This window comes from Mustelus asterias, chromosome 26 (assembly GCF_964213995.1).
Source record: "Mustelus asterias chromosome 26, sMusAst1.hap1.1, whole genome shotgun sequence".
Taxonomy (NCBI): domain Eukaryota; kingdom Metazoa; phylum Chordata; class Chondrichthyes; order Carcharhiniformes; family Triakidae; genus Mustelus; species Mustelus asterias.
In genome coordinates this window covers 35356562-35375641 of record NC_135826.1, presented here as the reverse complement: position 1 = coordinate 35375641, position 19080 = coordinate 35356562, and the positions used below count along the sequence as shown (strand labels likewise).

At 46.6% G+C, this 19080-nt stretch overlaps 1 protein-coding gene across 2 annotated transcripts in view; it reads left to right on the top strand.

Moving 5' to 3' along the window:
* Nucleotides 1–13069: 13069 nt before the first annotated feature.
* The window catches only part of slc1a6 (solute carrier family 1 member 6), a 144339-nt gene continuing 138328 nt past the window's right edge, over nt 13070–19080 (top strand). Inside the window, exon 1 of one of the 2 annotated variants that reach the window (XM_078198449.1) lies at nt 13070–13153. The gene's annotated coding sequence lies outside the window, so the exon portion shown is untranslated. The remainder of the gene's footprint in view (nt 13154–19080) is intronic. The other variant, XM_078198448.1, reaches the window with a different exon arrangement.

The following is a 19080-nucleotide window of genomic DNA, read 5'->3' as shown; positions in this document are numbered from 1 at the left end:
TCTTGCTACTTGTTTGAAAGTTCTGGTGATGAGGCATTCTGCCAAATGATCTTGACGGTTTGCTCTGGGAACCATCCAACAGGATCCGCCATCTCTTTTTCCTGTAGGGTATCCAGGACATTACATGCAGACCACTGCCTGTTGGACTTGGGGTCAAAGGTATTTCTAAGCATACAATTTTCTATGAGGGACCGGAGGTACGGCACAGTCCAACTACTTGGAGCATTACGCGGCAGCGTGACCAAACCCATTCTTCGCAACAGCAGGGACAGGTAAAACCTCAGTACATAGTGAAACTTGATGTTTGCGTACTGAGGATCTACACACTGCTTGATGCAGCCACACAGAAAGGCAGCCATCAATATTAGGGTGGTGTTGGGCATGTTCTTTTCCCCCTTTATCTCGTGGTCTGTACATTGCGTCTCTTCAAATGCAGTCATTTTTGACTCACAGATGAAACGGAAAATGGCTCGGGTGAATGTCACAGCGCAGGAATGGGCCAGACCTGCACCGTGTGCAGCAACACCGAGAGTGCCTAACACCTGATGACCAGGTGCCTGAAATGGAGAGGGATCGTCGCTCCAACATACCCAGCTTTTGATTCATTATACCCACGCGCTCCTTCCAGTTTCTAACGCATGCCCTTGTCTCTCCAAACCATATGCCCAGCACCTTCAGGTTGTCTGAACTGATGGTAAAGGAGACAAGGGATCAGTCAGTCCAGTTTCCAATGAAAGTGGCCTCACTCTTACCTTGATTTACCAGGGCACTTGAGGTCAGTTTGGAATGGTCACAGATGTTGATTGGTCTGTGCACGGATAGCGAGTCCGAACAGAAGACAGTGACGTCATCCATGTGCAGGGAAGCTTTGAATTTAGTGCCTCCACAGCCTGGGATTGTCACTCCTCTTATGCCCAATTCCTTCCTGATGGACTTAGCAAAGGGTCCTATATACAACCCACATACAGGGCAGCCCTGCTGACTCCAGATTTAATTGGAAAGCTTTCTGATTCCAACCCAGTGATTGAGACTGCGCTACTGATATTTGTGTGGAGCAGTTTGATCCAATTGGGGATTCCCTCCCAAGCCCCATTTTGGAGTTCACATCCATCATGTAGGTGTGTGATATTCTGTCAAAGGCCTTCGCCTGGTCCAGACTTATGAAGCAGGTATCCACAACCCAGTCTCACACATAGCCGGTCATGTCTCTGAATAGCACAAGGCTCTCAGAGGTCTTCCTGCCAGGTACAGAGAAGACCTGACTCAATTGGCAATAACCTTGGACAGAATTTTATATTCCACATTCACCAGTGAAATGGGTCACCAATTTCTAATTTCTTCCTTTCCCCCTTCCGCTTGTAGATCAGATCATTGAATCATAGAATCCCTACAGTGCAGAAGGAGGCCATTTGGCCTGTCAAGTCTGCACCAACCACAATCCCACCCAGCCCCTATCCCCGTAGCCCCATATATTTACCCTGTTATTCCTCCTGACACTAAGTGGCAATTTAGCATAGCCAATCAACCTAACCCATACAGCTTAGGGCTGTGGGAGGAAACTGGAGCATCCGGAGGAAACCCATGCAGGCACAAGGTAAACATGCAAACTCCACACAGACAGTGACCCAAGACGGGAATCGAACTCAGGTCCCCGGTGCTGTGAGGCAGCAGTGCTAATCACTGTGCGACTATAATGATGCCTTTCCTCATGGATTCTTATATCCCCCCCAGCCAGAAGCATACTCTCATATACCTCCAGCAGACCTGGGCCAATCTAGTCCCACAGAGCCGAATACAACAGAGCTGGTAAGCCATCGCTCCCAGGAGTTTTACTCTTCTCGAAGGACTCAAGGGCCTCAGTAGTTTGTGGCATGTCCAGGTTCTCCCACTGTTATATATTCAAATGGTTGCATGATTGCTTTAAGAGCTGATCACACGATTTGATGATGATGTCATTAGGGTGTTGCACAGGCTGCTGTTTAGTTTCATTTCCTATTCTGAACAGGCAAGAGCTCCTAGAATAAATCTGTTGTTAGTTTGAACATACATGTTCACATCTTTTTTTTGTTTAAACCCCACAACCCCTAACATAGTTAGGATATTACAAAAACAAAATTGGTAAGAAGGATGGGACCGAGTCTCCGCACACAATTATGCCACTAGTGAAAATTGGGTATTAGCCATAGTTTTAGCAAAAACAGGTCCAATTTCTTACACAGTTCAAACTGAAGAAAATCAACTGTTATCATCTCAAAATTATTTCTCAGAATAATCTCCAGAATTACCAACTTCTTTAGTCCTTAGTGTTATGAATACTATTATGGAAGACTTAGTTGAATCTGAGTTGCCTGATGATTTTGTCTTAACTATTATACCACATGAAAATGATGCAGAAGTAGTTCCATGAGAATAAGTGTCTACTGAAGTTCCAAATCATATTTCTAGGATCAAGGACAGCCAAATTCCAGAATGTCATATACAACCAAAGGGGAACAGACATCCTCTTGATTGACTTTCCCATTGACTGTGTATAATGACGCATGGTGCATAGCACTGTGTTTAAAGTATTATTGATCCCATGTATTACATTGTAGTAATTTGTTGCCCTGACCACAGAAATGAAGGGGGGAGGGATGTTATACATTTAAATGGTTGCATGATTGCTTTAAGAGCTGATCACATGATTTGATGGTGATGTCACTTGTGAAATGTAGACAATATAGTTTCATTTTCTACCCTGTACAGTCAAGAGCTCCGAGAATAAATCTGTTGTTGTCAGTTTGAATCCACACGTGCAAATCACATCTTTCTTTTTATTTAAAGACCTCAACCCCTAGCATAGTTAAGACATTACTCGCTCACTGTCATCTAAGACCCCCCACCCCCCAGAGAGACTGGGAGGCCATGCTAGCCGTGGGCTTCATGTCATACAGTCAGGCATAAAAGGATTTGCTGATCCTCAAAATGTCAGACTGCAATGACTTTGTTGAGCCACCTTCTTCCTTAAGGTTGCTGATCACAGAGATCTGTCTGTGTACTTTTTGAAAGAGGAAATGTGAGCACGTCTCATTCTGCTCCACAGAGCAGGCTCTGAACCGATGTTAAGGATCTAATTGGATGTCTGATTTAAGATATTGCCTTATTTGCCAAGAGCCTGGGTCAGGAAGGTATATAATGCCTTCAAGGGTGGCACAGTGGTTAGCACTGCTGCCTCACAGCACCAGGGACCCAGGTTCGATTCCCAGCTTGGGTACACTGTCTGTGTGGAGCTTGCACATTCTTCTCGTGTCTGCGTGGGTTTCCTCCGGGTGCTCCGGTTTCCTCCCACAGTCCGAAGATGGTCGGGTTAGGTGGATTGTCCGTGCTAAATTGCCCCTTACTGTCAGGGGGACTAGCACGGTAAATACATGGGGTTATGGGGATAGGGCCTGGGTGGGATTGTGGTCGGTACAGACTCGATGGGCTGAATGGGCTCCTTCCGCACTGCAGGATTCTATGATTCTATGACATAGTTACTGCAGTCGGTAGAGTGGTCTGATCATGCTGGGAATTCTGTTGAAGGATTAACCACCTGAGACTGCCTAAGCAACCAGTCTCATTGTAAGTGTGTACAATTGCTCATAATAATAGTGTTTCACATTGAATGAAACGGTGTCCACGTTGTTGTGTGCCACTGACACCAAGAGTAGAGACAAGACCTTTTCGACCAAAAAAGAGGGTTCTACGGCAGTTCAACTTTCAAACCGCTAGCAGTTTTAAAGTTTTTAAAGTTTATTAGTGTTACAAGTAGGCTTACATTAACGTTGCAATGAAGTTACTATGAAAATCCCCTAGTCGCCACACTCTGGCACCTGTTTGAGTACACTGAGGGAGAATTTAGCATGGCCAATGCACTCTTTTGGAGTGTGGGAGGAAGCCGGAGCATCCGGAGAAAGCCCACACAGACACGGGGAGAATATGCAGACTCCACACAGACAGTGACCCAAGCTGGGAATCGATCCTGGGTCCCGATCACTCTGAGGCAACTGACCACTGTGCCACTGTGCCACAAGTGGCACAAGGCAGAAACACCAGGCTAATTAATTTGCAAAATCCTGGCTCTGGGAGGGAGGTAGTTGAAGCTTGAGGATGCGTTTGAGGTCCTTTGGTACTTATTAACATTTTCCTAATTGTGTTGCATTTGCAGGCAAAAGTTGTCCCAGCCACAGAAAGAGAACGAGGACAGACAGTGGTCCACCCATGCTTAACAGCCTCATATGCTATGAATTGAAAGCACGTACCCTTTACATCTGAGATTCTTTCTAAGGAATTAACGAGGGAAAGTTTGGAAACAGGGACTTCCATCCAGTGGGCATCTTCATAAATATAAAAGCAAAATACAGCAGACGCTGCAATCTGAAACAAAAACAAAAAATGCTGGAAAATCTCAGCAGGTCTGACAGCATTTGCAGAGAGAGAATAGAGCCAATGTTTCAAGGCTGGCTGACCCTTCGTCAGAGCTAAGAGCAAAGAAAATCAGAAAAGATTTATACTATGAGGGTGGCAGAGGCAAGGGGGGCGGGGGTGGGGGCGGCGGGCAGACAGCGGGGTCTTTGATAGGACAAAGGGAATGTAAATGAGGATGAAGAAGGCTGAGAGAGATGCTAAAAGTGTCCATTAAGTGATCAGAATGTGCAAATGGCACAACAGGGGTACAGATGGTTAAGGCAGTTGCCTTAAAGGGTGGGGGGGGGGCGGTGCAGGGAGGGGGGGTGTGTGTGGAGGGGGTGAAGAAGGAGAGCTGGAATGGAGATGTGGAAAAATGGAAGTGAGAAAGAAAGATGATAAAAATAGATGAATGAAATGAAAAGAAGAAACAGAATAAAATAAAATAAATGGAAATGGGGTGAAAGTGGAGGGGAGAGTTCATGCTCTGAAATTGTTGAACTAAATGTTCAGTCTAAAGTGCCCAATTGGACGATGAGATGCGGTTCCTCCAGTTTGTTCACTAGAACACTGCAAAAGGCTAAGGACAGACCTGTGGACAGGAGAGCAGATTGGTGTGTTGAAGTGGCAAGTGACAGGAAGGTCTGGGTCCTGCTTGCAGACCGAAGGTGTTCAACAAAGCGATGACCCAGTCTGCATTTGGTCGCTCTGATATAGAGTAGACCGCATTGGGAGCAGTGAATGCAACAGACCAGATTGAAGGAGGTGCATGTGAAACACTGCTTCACCTGAAAGGGGTGTTTAGGACCAGGGACGGTGAGCAGGGAGGAGGCAAAGGGGCAGGTGTTGCGCCTTTTACAATTCCACGGGAGGGTGTTGCGGGCAGGGGGTGAGGTTGTGGCTGTGAAGGAGGAGTGGGGCAGAGAGAATGGTTCCTGCGGAATGTTGACCGGGGGGTGAGGGGAAGATGTGTTGAGTCGTGGCATCATGCTGGAGTTGGCAGAAATGGTGTAGGATGATCCTTTGAATGCAGAGACTGGTGGGATGAAAAGTGAGGACGAGGGGGACCCTATCCCAGTTCTGAGAGGGAGGGGAGGGGTGTTTGAGCAGTGCCCCGGAGGATGAGTCAGACGTGGTCGAGAGCCCCGTCAGGCACAGTGGGTGGAAAACCCCGAATGCGGAAGGAGGAAGACATGTCGGCAGTGCTATTTTGGAAAGTGGCATCATCAGAACAGATATGGCGGAGACAAAGAACTGAGAGAATGGGATGGAGTCCTTACAGGATGTGGGGTGTGAGGAGCTGTAGTCAAGATAGCTGTGGGAGTCAGTGGACTTGTAATGGGTATTAGTGGACAGTTTGTCGCCAGAAATGGAGAGAGGAGGTCAAGGAAGGGAAGAGAAGTGTCAGATTTGGACCAGGTGAAGGTGATAGAGGGGTGAAAATTGGAAACAACATTGATAAATTTTTCCAGGTCCAGGTCTAGACAAGAGCATGAAGCGGCACCAAAATATTTGTTGATGTACCGATAAAGGAGTTATGGGAGGGGGCCGGAGTAGGCCTGGAATGGGGAATGCTCCACATAACTCATAAAGAGACAGGCATAACTGGGACCCATGCGGATGCCCATATCCACACCTTTTGTTTGGAGGGAGAGAGGATGAGTTAAAGGAGAAATTGTTGAGTGAGAGAACCAGTTAAGCCAGACGGAGGAGAGTGGTGGTGGATGGGGATTGTTCAAGCCTCTGCTCGAGGAAGAAGCAAAGAGCTTTGAGGCCATCCTGGTGGGGGAATGGAGGTGTAGAGGGATTGGACATCCGTGGGTATCGTCCATTTGTTATTATCTTTCCCACACACCCCTTCCTGCTGGAGCATCATTTACTGAACAGCTGCTTACGACAGAGGTGCTGAAATTCCATGGCTTCAATTCCAGTCTGCAAGCATAATGGAAAATCATTGGAAACCCCGAGCAGAACAGTAATAACAGACATTTTCAGATGGAGTTCCAATAGTCTGTCGCCTGGAACACTGATGCAATCAAAGGATGAAACTTGTGAGACACTGACAGTCCCAAATTTGAGAACTGCAATGCTTGGGAGATTGGAATCAGTGTGACAAAAACGAGACAGTTCGATCTTGTTTTAGCTTTGTAGGGGCTCTTTTAATTACAAATTATGAGCTGTTTTGAAAATAAAACTAGCTAACGTGAGAATCTTCTTGCAAGTTTCACAAGATTACAAGTTACTTCAGAATGAGGAAAAATATTCATAGAAATCATAGAAACCCTACAGTGCAGAAGGAGGCCATTTGGCCCATCGAGTCTGCACCGACCACAATCCCGCCCAGGCCCTACCCCCACATATTTACCCGCTAATCCCTCTAACCTACACATCCTAAGACTCTAAGGGGCAATTTTTAACCTGGCCAATCAACCTAACCCGCACATCTTTGGACTGTGGGAGGAAACCGGAGCACCCGGAGGAAACCCACGCAGACACGAGGAGAATGTGCAAACTCCACACAGACAGTCAATCCTTGTTTGTTCAGCCACTTGGGATCACTCGAGCGGACCTCCCCCTGCAGCACCCAACTGTTCCTTAAATGTATCCAACCCACCACTCTCATAAGTTCACCCTCAGCATTGATCATTTTCTGCAGGAAGGACTTCCTGTCATACCTCACAAAATGATCTTTTACTGGTTTGAAACTGCACGGTGGCATAGTGGTTAGCACTGCTGCCTCACAGGCCAGGAACCTGGGTTCAGTTCTGGTCTCGAGTGGTTTTCTGTGTGGAGTTTGCACATTCTCCTTGTGTCTACGTGGGTTTCCTCCGGGTGCTCAGGTTTCCTCCCCCACTCCAAAAATGTGCGGGTTAGGTTGATTGGCCGTGCTAAATTGCCCCTTATTGTCAGGGGGTTTAGTAGGGTAAATGCATGGGTTTACAGGGATAGGGCCTGGGTGGAATTGTTGTTGATGGAGGCCCGATGGGCCAAATGGCCTCCTTCTGTACTGTAGAGATTCGCTGCGTCCCCTCGTCTAATCTCACATTGCATTTTAAAATAATATTCTGGTTTTGTCTTTTCTTACGCTCTTGTGCACTTCTGTAAGATCACGTCTCAGATGTTTCCTTCCAAGATTGAGAACACAATTTCTTTGCAACCTTTTCTCAAAATTCAGACCCCAATACCAGGAATAAAACATGTGGCACTTTGTTGGAATATCTCCCTTGAATATCTCCCTTTCATCTTTGTGTTCAAAATGAGGTTGCAGTGCACTTTGACCATGAATTCCTCGGACTTAGAGTGGAACTTTGTTGAAGTGTCAGGGGTCTTGCCTGTTGGCCGGAGAGCCGGCGAGAGACCTGCGTTGCCTCTTTTCGGGAAGGCCTGCCAAGCCCAAGTGGTGGAAGTCTTGCCTACTGAGAGTTGTTAGTCAATCAGAAGCCGACAGATCTTGTGCTCAGCATTGCCAGAGGCAAAGTGTTGACTGTCCCAGTGCGACCCAGGCCACAGGTAAGTAATATGGGGGACCGGGGTGAGGTCACTGAGGGGTGTCGACAGCAGGATGTCGGCTCTCAATGGGGCCCCTTTTCCCGATATCCAGTCCCTCGATCACGTACTGTGTGCCTTTGATTGAGGGCCACCCCCAGAGTTGACAAGCTGGTATGTTGACAGGCTAGCTACACTGGATTAACACCAGTGACAGTGGGATGAGGCCTTTAGTAGTCAATAATTGACCACTGAAAATGTCCTTAATAGGTAGGGGACAGGAAGATAAGCCATGGGCATTCCTTTCCAGAGCTTAACCCTGACAAAGACGGAAATGCAGCAGGGTTGTGGCATGCCACTACCTCGCCTTCAAGCTCTACACCAGAGAGAGTGGAAGAATTTAGAGTCATAGAGTCATAGACGTTTACAGCATGGAAACAGGTCCTTCGGCCCAACTTGTCCATGCTGCCCCTTATTTTTTAAAACCCGAAGCTAATCCCAATTGCCTGCATTTGGCCCATATCCCTCTATACCCATCTTACCCATGTAACTGTCTAAATGCTTTTTAAAAGATAAAATTGTACCCGCCTCTACTACTACCTCTGGCAACTTGTTCCAGACACTCACCACCCTCTGTGTGAAAAAATTGCCCCTCTGGACACTTTTGTATCTCTCCCCTCTCACTTTAAACCTATGCCCTCTAGTTTTAGACTCCCCTATCTTTGAAAAAAGATGTTGACTATCTACCTTATCTATGCCCCTCATTATTTTATAGACCTCTATAAGGTCACCCCTCAGCCTCCTACGCTCCAGAGAAAAAAGTCCCAGTCTATCCAGCCTCTCCTTATAACTCAAACCATCAAGTCCCGGTAGCATCCTAGTACATCTTTTATGCACTCTTTCTAGTTTAGTAATATCCTTTCTATAATAAGGTGACCAGAACTGTACACAGTATTCCAAGTGTGGCCTTACCAATGTCTTGTAGAATTTCAACAAGACGTCCCAACTCCTGTATTCAATGTTCTGACCGATGAAACCAAGCATGCTGAATGCCACTCTCTCCACCTGTGACTTCAATTTCAAGGAGCTATGAACATGTACCCCTACATTTCTTTGCTCTGTAACTCTCCCCAACGCCCTACCATTAACTGAGTAAGTCATGCCCTGGTTCAATCTATCAAAATACATCACCTCGCATTTATCTAAATTAAACTCCATCTGCCATTCGTCAGCCCACTGGCCCAATTAATCAAGATCCCATTGCAATCAGAGATAACTTTCTTCACTATCCGCTACTCCACCAATCTTGGTGTCATCTGCAAATTTACTAACCATGCCTCCTATATTCTCATCCAAATCATTAATATAAATGACAAATAACAGTGGACCCAGCACTGATCCCTGAGGCACACCGCTGGTCACAGGCCTCCAGTTTGAAAAACAACCCTCTGCAACCACCCTCTGGCTTCTGTCAAGAAGTCAATTTTGTATCCATTTAGATACCTCACCCTGGATGCTGTGAGATTTAACCTTATGCAACAACCTACCATGCGGTACCTTGTCAAAGGCCTTGCTAAAGTCCATGTAGACAACATCAACTGCACTGCCCTCATCTACCTTCTTGATTACCCCTTCAAAAAACTCAATCAAATTTGTGAGACATGACTTTCCACTCACAAAGCCATGCTGACTGTCCCTAATCAGTCCTTGCGTCTCTAAATGCCTGTAGATCCTGTCTCTCAAAATACCTTCCAACAACTTACCCACCATAGATGTGAGGCTCACTGGCCTGTAGTTCCCAGGCTTTTCTCTGCAGCCCTTTTTAAACAAAGGCACAACATTTGCCACTCTCCAACCTTCAGGCACCTCACATGTGACTATTGATGATTCATATATCTCTGCTAGGGGACCCACAATTTCCTCCCTAGCCTCCCACAATGTCCTGGGATACACTTCATCAGGTCCTGGGAGTTATCCACCTTGATGTGCTTTAAGACTTCCAGCACCTTCTTCTCTGTAATATGTACACTCCTCAAGACATCATTATTTTTCCTTATATTCTGTTGTTTTTGCTTCATATTTACTTTTCTATTTATTTTGTGGATTGCTTAGCTAAGCTCTGACGAAGAGTCATCCAAACCCACAATGTTGGCTCTATTCTCTCCCCACAGATGCTGTCAGACCTGCTGAGATGTGTAGCAACCAGTCCAATCACATTCCTAGACTGCTTTCCACTTCATCTTCAGCTGATTCAACGTCATTCATGGTGTAGCTGCTTTACTAATGTTTTCATCCTCGCTGTGCGGTTACACTTGTCAGCAATATGTTTCATCTGCCATTTATCTGCACACAGTTATTTTGTTAAACTTAGTCTGTAATTTCTGAGCAGTTTCCACTGCTTATGCAGTGAATTTCCATCAGTGAATTTGAGAATGTTGCATTGAGTTTTTGAAATCCATGTCATGTGTGCAAATGACAAAAATGTGGCCCCCAAGACTTAACCATGAGCGTTCATTTCAATACCGTATTCCCCAATTGAATTCTGCTACTGAGTTCTCATTGTTTTCTACCCTTTAGCCAGTTTCTGATCTTGGGCGGCTACTGCAGACGATGCTGCAAGTGTGTTCCATGAAAATGCTGGGTGGCACGGTGGCACGGTGGTTAGCACTGCTGCCTCACGGCGCCTGGGAACCGGGTTCGATTCTGGCCTTGGGTGACTGTCTGTGTGGAATTTGAACGTTCTCCCTGTGTGTGTGTGGGTTTCCTCCAGGTGCTCCAGTTTCCTGCTACAGTCCAAAAGTACGCAGTGGTATCCAAGGATGTGGATTTTAGATGGATTGGCTGTGATCGATATGTGGAGTTATGCAGTCAGGGCGGGGGAGTGGGCCTAGGTAGTGCTCTTTTGGACGGCTGGGGCAGACTCAATGGGCTGTACGGCCTCCTTCTGCACTGTGGGGATTCAATGTATTTCTGTCTGGCGTTCTGGTCCATTCCATAGGTCAATTCTGATTTCCCACAGCTTTGAGTTTAATTTAAGGCCTTTCATGTTTTACTTTACCGGTTGCTTTTTGGAAGCCTAAATTCATTCGAATATAGGTTCTTCTTGAGCAATCGTGCAAAATAGGCAATAACAAACTTGCAGCATGCTTTGCACTCCCAATTTTTCTTTTTAATTGAATTCAATAGAATAAGAATTTGGGCGAAGTGTGAAGCAGGCTTTCATAAAAGAAGAAATACTCCCCCGTACATTTAAAATTCAAGCTCCTCCCAACCAACTCTTTACCACTTTAACTTCTGCTTTTAAAGGTGCTGGCTTTTTGCTCCCTGCTCCAACACCCTGCACTCTGCGCATCAATAGCACCATGGTGACAACGCCAGACAGAAACAAGCACTGCACATAGAATCCCTACAGTGCAGAGGCAGGCCATTCAACCCACCAAGTCTGCACCTCCAACAGAGCACGCTACCTAGGCTCACTCCCTCACTCTGTCCCCGTAACCCCGTACATCAATTATGGCCAATCAACCTAACTTGCATATCATAGAAATCATAGAAACCCTACAGTACAGAAAGAGGCCATTCGGCCCATCGAGTCTGCACCGACCACAATCCCACCCAGGCCCTACCCCCACATCCCTACATATTTACCCACTAATCCCTCTAACCTACGCATCTCAGGACACTAAGGGCAATTTTTAGCATGGCCAATCAACCTAACCCACACATCTTTGGACTGTAGGAGGAAACCGGAGCACCCAGAGGAAACCCATGCAGACACGAGGAGAATGTGCAAACTCCACACAGACAGTGACCCAAGCCGGGAATCGAACCCAGGTCCCTGGAGCTGTGAAGCAGCAGTGCTAACCACTGTGTTACCGTGCCGCCTTTGGAGGAAACCAGAGCACCCAGAGGAAACCTACATAGACACGGGAAGAACATACAAACTCCACACAGATGGTCACCCAAAGCCAGTATTGAACCCGTGGGTCCCCTGGCACTGTGAGGCAGCAGTGCTAACTACTGTGCCACTGTAACTACTGTGCCACTGTGCCGCCCATCATTTTCATGGAACACATTTACAGCATTGTCTGCACTAACTGCCCCAGACTTATAGGAGAGGGATATCATCCTTCCCGCGCTTAAAACCTGATCATACATGCCTCTAACTACATGGGCAAATCATAGGCCTGGCACTGTAAATTCCTAGCTGTAACGTAAACCATTATTTATCTAGAAAATTGTTGCTGAAAAAAACAGAGACTGACACTGATCTTGCTGACCAAATGTTTTTTTCTACTCTTTCCACACAGAACAGAATATAACTCAACATTTGAGGCAGTCAACTTAGATAGTTGTTACACATTCCAGTGAGCGTTTAAATTCTGCTTTTGAATGAACTCTGGAGTGAAATTTGTCCCAGAGCTGATTTTTTCCTGGTGCGGCAAGTGGCTGAGACGTTGCAATTTCGTGGAAGTTTCCTGGAAGCTGGTGTGTTTCTTTCCATGGATTCTGTCCTGATCTATTACTGACGGATACTGGGGAGTCTCGAGTGATGCATTGCAGGACAACCAGGAAGCTTCAGTGCTACACTACATATCTGTAAGTCTCGGTGAGAGATGAGAACACACAACCCAAACTTTCCAACACTTCCTCATTTTGAAGGAGATAACTTTTCATTCCTGAACAACCACCCAGATTTTTCCACATATCACTCACTATCTTATAACTCAGTTTACCAGATTTCTAAGTTCACAGATTAAATTAAGAAGTTTGTGACAAACAATTCAAAACTTCAGCGGGGTGGAAGGCGCTCCTTTGGCATTTTGCAAAAATCTTAATCTCCATAATTTGTTGCTGCTTCAGAAACCTGTCAGGCTGCTGTCGGCAGATGGCTGCAAGACTCGGGAACTCTCCCTGAGACGTGGCAGCACTGTGTTAAAACACATGGACCATTTGTTTTCATTGCTTTCAGCTTCCCAGCCAAGGAGCTGACCTTGGGTTATCTGATCAGACCTCATAGTTACTTCATGACATTACTTTGAATTGCCTAACCGAAAAGGGGGTTTGTAAAAAGAGCCGTACTGTCCTGTCCAGCACTTCATTTCAATGGACTGTTACTTAATTTTTTCCGTATTGCATAATCAAAAAACTGTGGCTACGCAGCAGGGTATCATATTTCTGGGAAGTGACTTTGGTGAGAATGAAAGACATAACGTGACTGAGGGAAGGATCTGCTAGCCCTGTAAGTGTAAACTTTCTAAACTTCTTTGCCGTGGCTGCGAATTTATGGCTTAAGAATTAGTTAATTTGTCTGAATGTGCAAAAGTGATTCTTGCTGCCTGTCACTCAGTTAACAGCAGCTGTAGACTTGGGGCATTTAAATTGCCACACATTTGTCAGCAATCCAATGTGATGGAGTCATAAGTATAAAATGATTTGCATAGAGTTTAATTTTGTTGAATGTGTGACTGTCTTTGGTAAACAAATACATTATACGAGAAGTGAATAGTAAAAGTGACCAACATATGTTGGAAGGTACGTTTCTCATGAATGCACACCCTTGAAAGGTTACAAATCAGCAGTGAATAATGCAGAGTTTATTATCAGTTGGCTAATAACTTTGTGAATGTCTTGGAGAGAAGGAAATGCCGCTTTTACTCCACTTATAGCCAAACAATCTCTTCCTTTGAAAAGTGAATGATGTTTTGTGTTTAAGTATTTTGCTTTTATTTATAATCACTCTGGGGATTTGTGGCCCCTGTAAGTGATCCATCTGTAGTTCATATCTGTCCTTTATTCATTCATGGGATGTGGAAGTTGCTGGCATGGTTACATTTTCAGAGTGTGTTGGTTTGACTTTCCTGAAAGTATATATTATCCGTGTTATTTTATAACATATATTCCTTAGTGAGGTTATCTTTTAAACATTTCACTAAAGTGTACTGCTTGAACTTCTCAAATAGACTCCAAATAATTGAAGCCCTTTTCTCGTGATCATCCTTGTTTTGCTCTTCTCTGCATCTGTCCCAATGCCGCTGTCCTCTTAGAAGAATAGAACTTAAAGAGCGTAATTTTAAGGGCTCACTGGTAAAATGGGCGCGAAGTTGAATAATTTGTTTAAATATATTTAAATTTTTATTTGCATGTGTTTAGTGAGCCAGGCGCTCAATTGTCCGAGCTCACTTGCCTTTATGGCCTCACTGGGAGAGGTTCTCTCCCGCGAGGAAAACATCTGCTCCCTATGAATGGGGAACAGTCTTGTTGGCCTCACAAGTGGAACCCGAGGCCATAAGGCCCCCCCAGGGAGGCCAAAGGCATGGGGGCGTGCCCCTTGGGCAATGCCAGTCTGGGCAATGCCCAGCAGGCAGTGCCGGGGGTGGGACCAATGGGGGCAGGGCCTATCAGGGCTGATTGGGGCAGGGCTTATGGGAAAGAGCCTGAAGGGGGCAGGGCATGAAGGGGGTGACCCAATCGGGAGGAAGGGGGTGCTACTGCAGATATAATCGGATTGGTGGTGGCGGGGGGGGGGGGGGGGGGGGGGGGGGGGGCATGATCGGTCTGCACATGTGCAGTAGGTGTCTCTACAAGCAGGCTGGTGAATTAAACCCAGCCCACTACCCGGAGCAGCTAGAAACAGTCTACACCATTTTTTCAATGACTAAGCACGGAAGATTGGGTGTGAAAACATGCCCAAAAACAGGCCAGGAACTCTCCCATTTTCATGCTAGCTGGACACTTAGGACCCGATTTTACCATCAAATTGTGCCCATTTTCAGGCACGAAAACTTGGTAAAGTCTGGCGTGAGGCGAGTAGCGCGATCCGTGACCACCTCCGCGCCCATTCCCTCTTTACCAAGGGCCTAAAATGGCCACCATCAGCACTGCGCCCGAAACGGGCACGAAGTCAATTTAAATGCATCGGCATGCATTTAAATTGACTTAATGTGCTGGACGCCCAAACTTATCGGCATTTCCCGCTTTACCACCACATTCGCACGTCCAGATTTGGCATGAAACAGACACGGCCCGCAAAGGTCCATTTCGGGCGCTCCAGTTTCTGAGGTGGTAAGTTCAGAGCTTCCGGCGGCTCTCTGACTCAGATCGGTATTGGGGGTGGGAGGGAGGTGGGACAGATCGCTCTCTGGTGGTGGGGGAGTGGAGGGAGGCGGGTCACGTGGCTCTCTGTTGTGGGGGGGGGGGCGGCAGAGGGAGGGTCTGCTGCCACTCTGTGTGCAATCGGTGGGGCAGAAGGGGGGTCCGCTGCCATCCTGCATGTGATCAGTGAGGGGGAAGGGGGAGGGGCCCATGATCAGTCTGGGTAGTGGGGGGGAGGTGAAGGGATAAGGGGGACAGTTATGTTGTGGGGGGTGGGGAAATGTCTGTGGGGGGACAGGGGGGAGGCATTATCCGGCCTGGAAATGATGTGGCAGGGGAGCGTTCTTCTATTTTTTTTACTGCGCATGCGCAGTTGAAGGCTCCGATCGGAGCTGCAGAGTTTTGGGCGCGTTAAGCCCTGCTCACAGGCTTTTTACAGCACGATTCAGAATCGCTGATATTTTTTCAGGCAGAGTGCGTATGGGGGCGCCTGAGAGCAGGTCTAAAAATCGGATCTGGATCACTCCCAGATTCAGCACTTAGAAGCAACATGGTAAAATCGGGCCCTCTGAATCATTCTCGTAAAATTCCGCCCATAGGGTGGGATTTTAAGGCCTCGCTTGTCCCGAAATCGCAAAACCCTGTCCGAGGTCAATGGACATTTCCATTGTCTATCCCTCGCCCGCTCCAATTCCGTGGCCGGCAGGGCAGTAAAATTCCAGCTGGTAGAACCCCTGCAGTGCAGAAGGAGGCCATTCGACCCATCGAAACTGCACCGACAATCCCACCCAGGCCCTATCCCCTTAACCGCATGCATTTACCCTGCTAGTCCCCCTGACACTGAGGGACAATTTAGCATGGCCAATCAACCGTACCTGCATATCTCTTGGAGTATGACAAACAAATTGACGCATAGCATTCCAAGTGAGACCTGACTAATGCACTGTAAGACCACAATATGCTTCCGCAAAGATCAAAGGAATATCTTGAGCACAATAGTTTTATGAATGACAATGCTGAATTATTTTGAATGAAGGAATTTAGATGGAGTTGCTCGTACCATCACTGAGTGGGAAAGCAGTTATACGTACAGACCTGATGAGTAACATGGAATTTAATATAATAAAACAAGTAATCCTCTGCCTATGGTTTGAGAGCTGCCAGGTACAGTCATTGTAAAGAGTTAAGAAAGCTTAGTATGGAACTTAAGTAAAAAAGGTACTTTTGGCTGTATTATTTACAGTTTTAAAGTTCATTTATTAGTGTCGCAAGTAGGCTTACATTAACACTGCAATGAAGGTACTGTGAACTTACTCCCCACACTCCGGCGCCTGTTTGGGTACACTGAGAGGGAATTTATGGCTAATGCACCTAACCAGCACATCTCTCAGACTTTGGGAGGAAATCGGAGCACTCGGAGGAAACCCACGCAGACACGAGGAGAATGTGCAGACTCTGCACTGACAGTGACCCAAGTGATGTAAAACTGGCAATCAGGAGGGTCCCTGGCGCTGTGAGGCAGCAGTCCTAACCACTGTGCCACCGTGCCACACAATTTCTACAGCTTTTCTGAAGTGCCCAGATGGATATACAATGGCTCAGCTGAAGGAAGATGGTTCTGACCGTCAGAGGCAAATCAGCTCAGGCCCGAGGAATTGGATAGGAGTTTCTCAGATTACATCCTTGGCCAATAATTTTCAGCAGCATCCTGGTGGCATTAATCTTTATTATAAGTTTAGGAATTTACTGATCGTTGCACAATAATAACCTTTAAAGCCCCTTGCACAATGAATAATCTAGCATGTGAATATTGCACAGACTCAGACTGACAAATATTATGTAACATTTGAATCATAGAATTCCTACAGTGCAGAAGGAGGCCATTCAGCCCATTGAGTCTGCACCAACCACAATCCCAACCAGGCCCTATTCCCACAACCTCACATATTTACCCTGCCAGTCCCCCTGACACTAGGGTCAATTTAGCATGGTCAATCAACCTAACCCGCACATCTTTGGACCATGACATCTTTGCGCCATGTAAGTGTCAGATAATGACCACCTTGCATGAGAAAAAATCAGCCACCCTCCCCTGATCTATTTCCTCATGCCCAAACTCCGATTGGTTGAGAACCCCGGAGGCGGGATATTAAATTCTTTTACTGAGAGATACGCTCAAGAACGCGCTGCACACAGGTGTCTGGGAGCACAGGTATTTATTGCGGTCTTACTCGCTCCACACTCCAATCGACAACTGCCCTCTCAGGACGGTTCCCGGGAAGATCACCCCACCCAGGATCAGCTGACCCGTTCCCTTCAAGGGCAACGCCCCAAAATACATAATATGGGATCGGTGTGAGAGACTGATAGGATTGGGGTGAGCGTGAGTGCTATCTGTTCAGATGGAGATTTGGAAAAGCAAAGACTTATGTGGACCTTTTCACAACCACTGGATGTCGCAAAGTGCTTTACAGCCAGTACTTCTTCATGTGCAGTAACTGTTATAATGCAGGAAACATGAGAGCTCATTTGCATCCAACAATCCTTTGGAAACGTAATGTAATAATGGTCAGATAATCAGTTTCCTGCAAAGTCGATTGAAAGATAAATATTGATCAGGACACCAGGGATAACTCCCCAGCCCTTCTTCAGAACGGTGCCATGGGATCTTTTACATCCACCTGAACAGGGAGCTGGGGCCTTGGCTTAACATTTCTTCTCAATGTTTAATGTTTCATCTGAAAGACAGCACCTCCAACAGTACAACACTCCCTCAGTACTGCACTGGAGTGTCAGTCTTGATTTTTGTAAGCAGGTCCTGAAGTAGGACTTGAAACTAGAGAAACCTTGTGATTCAGAGGCAAGTGTACAACCAACTGAATTGAGGAGGCAACTGGAGAAAAACAAATGTATGCAATGCGTGTTGATTGGAACAGTGCTATGAAGGAGAATGCTACAGAAATAATAGAGGGATGGCGGCACCTAGAGTGGTACATAAGAATAAAAGAACTAGGAGCAGGAGTAGGCCCCTCGAGCCTGCTCCGCCATTCAATAAGGTCATGGCTGATCTTTCTGTGGACTCAGCTCCACTTACCCGCCCGCTCACCATTACCCTTAATTCCTTACTCACCTTGTGGTCCTGTTACCTTATGGGGCGGCCCAGGTGTTGGTGTGGGTGATGTTAAACTGGCAATCAGGAGGGAAGGGGATTGAGAGGGACTGAGGGGCTGGTGGCCGGCGCTGGAGTGGGGAGGACATGTGAACGGTGATGTGGTAGTGTCGGCAGATGAGGCAGAAGGTGTGCACTCCCCCTCCTCCTTCTGGCCTCTGAGAAGTTCTATGGAAAACCTTCTGGCAGTGACGTAATGCCAAATTCTGAGCTACCAGAGCCCTAAGAAAATGTGTGGGCCATATCATTTCTAAATCTACTGCTGTATAAGGTTGCTTTCCTCTGAGTCACAAATCACGCACTCCCACATGGTTGCAAGCGGATTTTCGTCAAATTCTGATTGTTGTCTTCAATGAACCAAACCACCCTCCGCCCTCTCCTCCCCCCCCCCCCCCCCCCGACCCCCCACCCCACCCCCCCTTGCAGGTGCTACTCCTGCAAACAAGTAGCATCAGTATTGGAGGCAGCGAGGATTAAAATCCAGTCAGGCAATTAATCAAGTGGATTGCACTGAGATCATTCAAGTTATATCAAGTTTAGTCTGGTGGTACCTCCATCTGCTGCAGTAAAATTGATATTTGAAGGGCAGGATTACCCACATTTATATAATTTTGCAGAGGGTAGATATCCAAAGTGTTATGTATGTTGGGGTGTAGTCCCTTTAAGAGAACAGGTCATGTGACATGGGGTGTGGGGTAAGCTGGCTGGTAACCGCCCTGAGTGGGCAATTGTTTGGAATGTGGAGTGAGTAGACTGAATAAACATAGTAACTGGAAGCAGGAGTAGGCCATTCGGCCCTTTGAGCTTGCTCCGCCAGTTATTTTGATCACGGCTGATCATTAAAATCAATATTCTGATCCCACCTCCCCCCCCCCACAATATCTCTTGATCCCTTTATGCTACGT